Genomic DNA, 9,425 nt, shown 5'->3' with positions numbered 1-9,425 from the left:
GAAAATTACAGCGTAGTACAGGCCCTTCGGCCCTCGATGTTGCGCCGACCGAAGCCTACCTAACCCACACTAGCCCAATAACCTCCATATGCTTATCCAATACCCGCTTAAATGACCATAAAGAGGGAGAGTCCACCACTGATACTGGCAGGGCATTCCATGAACTCACAACCTGCTGAGTAAAGAATCTACCCCTAACATCTGTCCTATACCAACCTCCCCTTAATTTAAAGCTGTGTCCCCTAGTAACAGCTGACTCCATACCTGAAAAATGGTTCTCACTGTCAACCCTATCTAAACCCCTAATCATCTTGTACACCTCTATCAAATCTCCCCTAAACCTTCTTTTCTCCAATGAGAACAGCCCCAAGTGCCTCAGCCTTTCCTCATACGATCTTCCTACCATGCCAGGCAACATCCTGGTAAACCTCGTCTGCACCCGTTCCAGTGCCTCCACATCCTTCCTATAGTATGGCGACCAAAACTGTACACAATACTCCAGATAAGGCCACACCAGAGTCTTATACAACTGCAGCATGACCTCAGGACTCTGGAACTCAATTCCTCTACCAATAAAGCCCAGTACGCCATATGCCTTCTTCACTGCACTATTTACCTGGGTGGCAACTTTCAGAGATCTGTGTACATGGACACCAAGATCCCTCTGCTCTTCCACACTACCAATTAGCCCAGTAATCCATCTTCTTATTACTCCTACCAAAGTAAATGACTTCATACTTAGCTACATTCAACTCCATTTGCCACCTTTCTGCCCAGCTCTGCAACTAATCTATATCTCACTGTAACCTGCCACATCCTTCTTTGCTGTGCACCACTCCACCGACTTTCGTATCATCCGCAAACTTGCTCACCCAGCCTTCAAGCCCCTCCTCCAGGTCATTTATAAAAATGACAAACAGCAATGGTCCCAAAACAGATCCTTGCGGAACACCGCTAGTAACTGCACTCCAAGATGAACCTTTACCATCAACTACTACCCTCTGTCTCCTTCCAGCCAGCCAATTCCTAATCCAAACCTCTAATGCACCCTCAATGCCATACCTCCGTACTTTTTGCAGTAGCCTACCATGGGGTACCTTATCGAACGCCTTGCTAAAATCCATATACACCACATCTACTGCTTTACCCTTGTCCACTTCCTTAGTCACCTTCTCAAAGAACTCAATAAGGTTTGTGAGGCACGACCTGCCCTTCACAAAACCATGCTGACTATCCTTGATCACATTATTCCTATCCATATGTTAATAAATCCTATCCCTTACAACTCTTTCTAAGACTTTTCCCACAACAGAAGTGAGACTCACTGGCCTATAGTTACTAGGGCTGTCCCTACTCCCCTTCTTGAACAAGGGGACCACATTCGCTCTCCTCCAGTCTTCTGGCACTATTCCTGTAGACAACGACGACATAAAAATCAAGGCCAATGGCTCCGCTATCTCCTCCCTAGCTTCCCAGAGGATCCTAGGATAAATGCCATCAGGCCCAGAGGACTTATCTATTTTCATCCTTTCCAGTATTCCCCGGACTTCTTCCCTACATACCTCAAAGCCATCCATTCTAATCACTTGTGACTCAATATTCACATCAGCAACAATGTCCTGTTCCTGAGTGAATACTGACGAAAAGTATTGATTTAGTGTCTCTCCAATCTCCTCTGCCTCCAAGCACAACTTCCCACTACTATCTTTGACATGTACACAGATCTCTGAAAGTTGCCACCCAGGTAAATAGTGCTGTGAAGAAGGCATATGGCGTACTGGCTTTATTGGTAGAGGAATTGAGTTCCGGAGTCCTGAGGTCATGTTGCAGTTGTATAAGACTCTGGTGCGGCCTTATCTGGAGTGTTGTGTACAGTTTTGTTCGCCATACTATAGGAAGGATGTGGAGGCACTGGAACGGGTGCAGAGGAGGTTTACCAGGATGTTGCCTGGCATGGTAGGAAGATCGTATGAGGAAAGGCTGAGGCACTTGGGGCTGTTCTCATTGGAGAAAAGAAGGTTTAGGGGAGATTTGATAGAGGTGTACAAGATGATTAGGGGTTTAGACAGGGTTGACAGTGAGAACCTTTTTCCGCATATGGAGTCAGCGGTTACTAGGGGACACAGCTTTAAATTAAGGGGAGGTTGGTATAGAACAGATGTTAGGGGTAGATTCTTTACTCAGCAGGTTGTGAGTTCATGGAATGCCCTGCCAGTATCAGTGGTGGACTCTCCCTCTTTATGGTCATTTAAGCGGGTATTGGATAGGTATATGGAGGTTATTGGGCTAGTGTAGGTTAGGTAGGCTTCGGTCGGCACAACATCGAGGGCCGAAGGGCCTGTACTACGCTGTATTTTTCTATGTTCTATGTTCTATGTTCTCATTTGCCCTCTCCGTAAACAAGACTATCTGTTTGTGATATCAGAGGTATCTACCAGAATTACTGCTGCTTACGTATTAAGATACCTGACACCCATGTAAATACAAGGTCTGCTGGAATATTTTTGTGGAATCCTTCCAAACTCAAACCACCACTCTCTCACCTCACTGATCAAAACCACTGTGCCCACTGGCTTCTCTTACAAATACCACAAACATTTGACTGTTTCTTCCTTGTCATCCCAGCTTGACGGATAACAGTTTTCATTTAATTCTGATTTGGAGATGCTGGGGTTGGACTGGGGTGTACAAATTTAAAAATCACACAACACCAGGTTATAGTCCAACAGGTTTAATTGGAAGCACGCTAGCTTTCGGAGCGACGCTCCTTCATCAGGACAACTGCCTAACGAAGGAGCGTCGCTCTGAAAGCTAGTGTGCTTTTAATTAAACCTGTTGGACTGTAACCTGGTGTTGTGTGATATTTAACTTCATTCAATTCGGTTAATGTGACAGTCAGTCACTGAAACAGAGTCATGAGAGGCTGCAAGGATTCTTTACCAAAGAAAAAGCAGATGTGTATTAGTCACAAGACAAACAGAGAAACAAAACTGTTGAGAAACAAAAGATCATTTGAACAATTGTTTAAACACAGTAAAACAATGTTTACAGCCTGTTTCCCAATGGCATCAATAGTAAGACCATGAATAGGAACAGTAGCCATTCAGCCCCTCCTGCTGAGGGGCTTATGCCTGAAACATCAATTCTCCTGCTCCTTGAATGCTGTCTGACCTGCTGTGTTTACCCAGCAACACACTCTCCATTCAATTCTTTGAGCCTGTTCTGCCAATCAACAGGTTTATGGCTGATCTGACACTCTTGATGTCCACTTTGTGAATTGCCCCATAAATCTTGTTTAAGCATCTATCTATTTCAGCCTTCCATGTACACAAGGATTTACATCATAAGGAAAGACTGGGACTTGGTCCCCTGGAGCATCAGAGACTGAGAGGTGACTTTATTAGAGGTTTATAAAATCATGAGGAGCATAGATAAGGTGAATAGCCAAAGGTACGGGAGTCTGAAAGGAGAGAGTATAGGTTTAAGGTGAGAGGGGAAAGATTTAAAAGGGACCTGATGGGCAACCTTTTCACACAGAAAGTGATGTGTGTATGGAATGAGCTACCAGATGAAGTGGTAAAGGTGGGTACTATTACAACATTGAAAAGACATTTGGACAGGTTCATGAATAGGAAAAGATTTCGAGAAATATGGGCCAAAGGCAGGCAAATGGAACTAGTTCAGTTCAGGATACCTGGGCAGCCTGGCTGACTACGACTCTCTGTGGCAACGAATTCCAAACACTTATACACTCTGAGAGAAGAAATGCCTCCTCATCTCTGTCTTGAATTGGCAGCCCTACATTTGGAAACGATGCCCGCTGACTAGAAACTCTTCCATAAGGTGGAAACAGCCCTCTCAGCATTTACCCTGTCAACCCCGAATGAGATCACCTCTCACTCTTTAAAACTCCAGTTCAAAACCCCAATCTGTTTAGTCTTTTCTCATAAGACAATCCCTCCATACCAGGGTCATCCTAAAGAACATTCTCGGAACTTGCCTCCAATAAAAGGATCTTTCTTTTAAAAAGGGAACCAAAACTACTATCAGTACTTGACATTAGGTCCCCCTGAGCTGAAAAATGTAATGCTGGAAAAGCGCAGCAGGTCAGGCAGCATCCAAGGAGCAGGAGAATCGACGTTTCGGGCATAAGCCTGAAATATTCCTGAAGAAGGGCTTATGCCCGAAACGTCGATTCTCCCACTCCTTGGATACTGCCTGACCTGCTGCGCTTTTCCAGCAACACATTTTTCAGCTCTGATCTCCAGCATCTGCAGTCCTCACTTTCTCCTATTAGGCCCCCCTGACACCTTCTACAGTTGCAGTAAGACTTTCCTATTCATCTCCATCACCCTCCCACCCACTCCCCTTGGAATAAGGACTGATATTCCACTAGCCCTTCTGATTGATGCCAGCACACAGGTGTAGCAGGTGATGTACACAGAGAAATTACACCTCACTATCAAATCTGTAAGCTAACATTGATTTGTCCCAGATGTTTCCTGTGAACTATACAAGTTTCTTTCATGAATACTCTCAAATTTCAGATGTTAAACATTTTCTGCTTCTCAAACTTTCAGAGCTCAAACCAGATGCTCCTGGATGAGAAGTTGCACAAACTACACTATTCTACCGGAGGTGACAGCTTTTCCTGAATTGTTCTGAGCTCTATGCAGCAGAGAAACTAAACTTGATTCTGAGTCCAGTCAGATCTCCTTCAAATTGAATAAAAAACTTTCAATCTCTAGATTTTTCAACTAAAATTAATCCTTGATTATTCTGAACTTGATTATTATGAGAGAAGAGGAAACCAACAGGGTGACAGTTTGAAACGGGAAAAAACAGTCAGTGGAAGGTTCCCCTGTGGTCGTTCCCCTGAAAAACATGTATACCGTTTTGGATACTGTTTGGGGACGACTTACAGGGGTATGCAGTAGGGCCCAGGTCTCTAGCACAGAGCCTATCCCTGTTGCACAGAAGGGAAGGAGGGAAATTAGGAGAGTGTTAGTCATTGTGGACTCAATAGTTAGAGGCTCAGATAGAAGGTTTGTTGGGAACGAACGAGACTCACGGTTGGCGAGGCAAGGAATAGGGAGAGATATCAGCTGAACACATGGCTACAAGGATGGTGCAGGAGGGAGGGTTTCAGGTACTTGGATAATTGGGGCTCATTCTGGAGAAGGTGGGACCTGTACAAACAGGATGGTCTTCACTTGAACCAGAGGAGTACTAATATCCTGGGTGGGACATTTGCTGATGCTATTCAGGTGGGCTTAAACTAGCTCAGCAGGGGCATGGGAGCCGGAGGTGTCATTGCAGTGCAGAGAGGAATGAGAGTAGGAAGGACAGGGACAGGATTTCAGGGTCACAGGAATGTGCTGGCAGACAACAAAGTGGTTTGAAGTGTGTCTACTTCAACGCCAGAAGTATCCAAAATAAGGTAGGTGAACTTGCAGCACGGATAGGTACCTGGGACTTCGATGTTGTAGGCACTTCAGAGATATGGATAGAGCAGGGTGAGGAATGGATGTTGCAGGTTCCAGGGTTTAGATCTTTCATTAAATACAAGCAAGGCAGTAAAAGAGGTGGAGGCAAGGCCTTATTAGTCAAAGATAGTATAACGGTGGCTGAGAGAACTTTTGCTGAGGACTCGTCGACTGAGGTAGTGTGGGCTGAGGTTAGAAACAGGAGAGGAGTGGTCACACTGCTTGGATTTTTTTATAGGCCTCCGCAGAGTTCCAGGGAAGTGGAAAAGAGGATTAGCAAAATTATTCTGGGTAGGAGTGAAAGGAACAGGGTGGTCATTATGGGGGACTTTAACTTCCCCAACATTGACTGGAAATATTATAGCTCTAGTACGTCGGTTGGATCAGTTTTTGTCCAATGTGTACAGGAGGGTTTCCTGACACAGTATGTCAAAGGGCTGACAAGAGGGGAGGCCACACTGGATCTGGTGCTTGGTAATGACCCAGGCCAGGTGTTTGATTTAGTTGTAGGTGAGCACTTTGGAAAGAGTGACCATAATTCAGTTACGTGTAGTTTAGTGATGGAAAGGGATAGGTACATGCCACAGGTCAAGAGTTACCAATGGGGCAAGGGCAATTAGAATGCTATTAGGCAAGAATTAGGATGCATAGAATGGGGTAGGATTTGGATAAACTGCAGACAATCAAAATGTGGAGCTGGTTTAAGGAACAGATATTGCTTATCCTTGATAGGTATGTCCCTGTCAGGCAGGGAGGAAGTGATAAGGTTTACTACAGAACCATGGTTTACTACAGAAATTGCATCTCTGGTTAAGCAGAAGAAGGAGGCTTATGTATTGATGAGGCAAGGTGGTTCAGATGATGCGATGGAGAGTTACAGATCAGCTAGGAAGGATTTAAAGAGAGAGTTAAGAAGAGCAAAGAGAGGACACAAGCAGTCTTTAGCAAATAGAATAAAGGAGAACCCTAAAGCTTTCTATAGGTATGTGAGGAATAAAAGGATGATTAGGGTAGGAATAAGGCCAGTCAAAGACAGAAGTGGGAAGTTGAAGGTAGACCCTGTAGAGATTGGAGAGGTGCTAAACGAACATTTCCCATCAGTGTTTACTCAGGATAAGCAGAATATTGTACAGGAGAAGAATGAGGTACAAGATATTAGACTAGAAAGGATTGAGGATGGTTACGCGCAGGTGTTATCAATTCTAGAAGGAGTGAAAGTAGACAAGTCCCCTGGGGTGGATGCGATTTATCTGAGGATTCTCTGAGAAGTTAGGGAGGAGATAGCAGAGTGGTTGGCTTTGATATTTGAGTCGTCATTGTCTATGGGTTTAGTACCTGAGGACTGGAGGATTGCAAATCTTGTGCCCTTGTTCAAGAAGGGTAGCAGAGATGACTCAGGTAATTATAGACCAGTGAGCCTTACTTCTATTGTAGGAAAGGTTTTGGAATGGATTATAAGAGATGAGATTTATAATCATCTAGCAAGCAACAATTTGATTTCAGATAGTCAACATGGTTTCGTCAAGAGCAGGTCATGTCTCACAAACCTCATTGAGTTTTTTGACAAGGTGACCAAGCATGTAGATGAGGGTAGGGCAGTTGATGTGGTACACATGGACTTCAGTAAAGCCTTTGACAAGGTTCCACATGGTAGGCTGATGGAGAAAATGCAGAGGCATGGAATTGAGGGTGATTTAGCAGTTTGGATTCGAAACTGGCTTTCTGGAAGCAGGCAGTGAGTGATGGTTGATGGAAAATATTCAGTCTGGAGTCCAGTTACTAGTGGTGTTCCACAAGGGTCTGTTTTGGGACCACTGCTGTTTGTCATTTTTAAAAGTGACTTAGACACAGGCATCGATGGGTGGATTAGTAAATTTGCAGATGAGAATAAAGTCAGTGGACTCGTGGACAGTTTGGAAGAATGTTACAGGTTGCAGGGGGATTTGGATAAACCGCAGAATTGGGCTGAGAGGTGGCAAATGGAGTTCAATGCAGCTAAATGTGAGGTGATGCACTTTGGGAAGAATAACAGGATGGCAGGGTACTTGGTCAATGAAAAGATTCTTGGTAGTGTGGATGTGCAGAGGGATCTTGGAGTCCATAGATCCCTGAAAGTTGCCAACCAGGTGGATAGTGCTGTTAAGGCGGCCCATATGGTGTGTTCGGTTTCATTGGTAGAGGGATTGTGTTCCGGAGCCACAAATTCATGCTGCAAATATACAAAACGCTGATGCGGTCACACTTGGAATATTGTGTACAGTTCTGGTCGCCATATTTCGGGAAGGATGTGGAAGCATTGGAAAAGGTGCAGAGGAGATTTATGAGGATGTTGCCTGATCTGGAGGGAAGGTCTTATGAGGAAAGGCTGAGAGACCTGGGTCTGTTCTCATTGGAAAGAAGAAGGCTAAGGGGGGATTTGATAGAGACATACAAGATGATCAGAGGATTAGATAGGGTAGACAGTGAAAGTCTTTTTCCTCGGATGATGACATCAGCGTGTAATTACAAATTGAGGGTTGATAGATTAAAGACTGATGTCAGAGGCACGTTCTTTACACAGAGAGTGGTAAGGACGTGGAATGCCCTACCTGCTAAGGTAGTCAACTCAGCCACATTAGGGAGATTTAAACAATCCTTAGATAAACTTATGAATGATTTTGGGATAGTGTAGCGGGACGAGCTGAGAAAATTCCACAGGTCTGCGCAATATCGAGGGCCAAAGGGCCTGTTCTGCGCTGTATTGTTCTATGTTCTATAACAATCAACTCCCATGGATGGGATGGTTGAAAGAACATAAAACAGTGAATGCACCACAAAACTGTACCATACACACCAACAAGATCCTGCACTGAACACGCTCACAAGAGAAGCTGCATTAGGACCATGCACAAAAGGGCTCCACACACTGAGCGCTGCTGACCTACGAAGGGAAGAAGAACAACACCTCTATAGAGTATTCGCCAAGAACAGATATTCTCACAACTTCATCCGCACCTACCTAACAGACAAATAACGCAATGAGGACATGCAACTTCATCTTACATTAAGACATATCTCAGAACTGACAGCCAGACTTCTCCATCCAAAGGGATCCGTGACAGCTCCTGAACTGACAGTCAAGCTCAGACAACAACTCAGCAGGACAAAAGACCCCATACCCATCATATGGAAAACAAACAAACTTACACGATTCCATCCAAAGACTGCAAGACACACAATATAGGACAAACAGGCAGAAAACTAGCAATCTGTATCCACGAAATGGAGATGCCGATGTTGGACTGGGGGGTAAAAAGTTAAAAATCACACAACACCAGGTTATAGTCCAACAGGTTTAATTGGAAGCACACTAGCTTTTGGAGCATCGCTCCTTCATCAGATGGTAGTGGAGGGCTCAATCCTAACACACAGGATTTATAGCAAAAAGTTTAGTGTGATGTAACTGAAACTATGCATTGATAACTTGATTGTCTGTTGAGTCTTTCATCTGTTAGAATACAGTGATAGTTTCACTTCTTTCATGTGTAAATCACAAAACCTTTTTTTTCAAAGTTGCATTCTCGGGTTAGTTGTTAATAATGGGTGATAGCTAGACAATATGTTGAAGGTGTTAGCCCCCTGTGTTCTCTGTCTGTGCCATGATGTTTAGTTGATTCTAATCTAAAAAGTGAGATAACGGAGCTTTACATAAATTTGTGCAGTTTTTGAGCTCAGAGTTCGACATGAATGTATGCAGTTTTTGAGCAAAGTACAATGTGACTCTGCAAGTACAAATTCACCCCACAAAATATATGTGTGCATGTGGGTCTTTGTCTGTCTGTGTGTGTGTGTCTGTCTGGGGTGGGGGTTGTGAGTGTGAGAAAGTCTATGTGCATGTAGCGAGTGCAGAGTGTCTTAAGTCTGTGAGGGGGTGCATGTGTGAGTGTAGGAGTGTGTGTG

Source organism: Chiloscyllium punctatum, chromosome 13 (genome assembly GCF_047496795.1).
Source record: "Chiloscyllium punctatum isolate Juve2018m chromosome 13, sChiPun1.3, whole genome shotgun sequence".
Taxonomy (NCBI): Eukaryota; Metazoa; Chordata; class Chondrichthyes; order Orectolobiformes; family Hemiscylliidae; genus Chiloscyllium; species Chiloscyllium punctatum.
Note: the sequence above shows the minus strand (reverse complement) of the source record.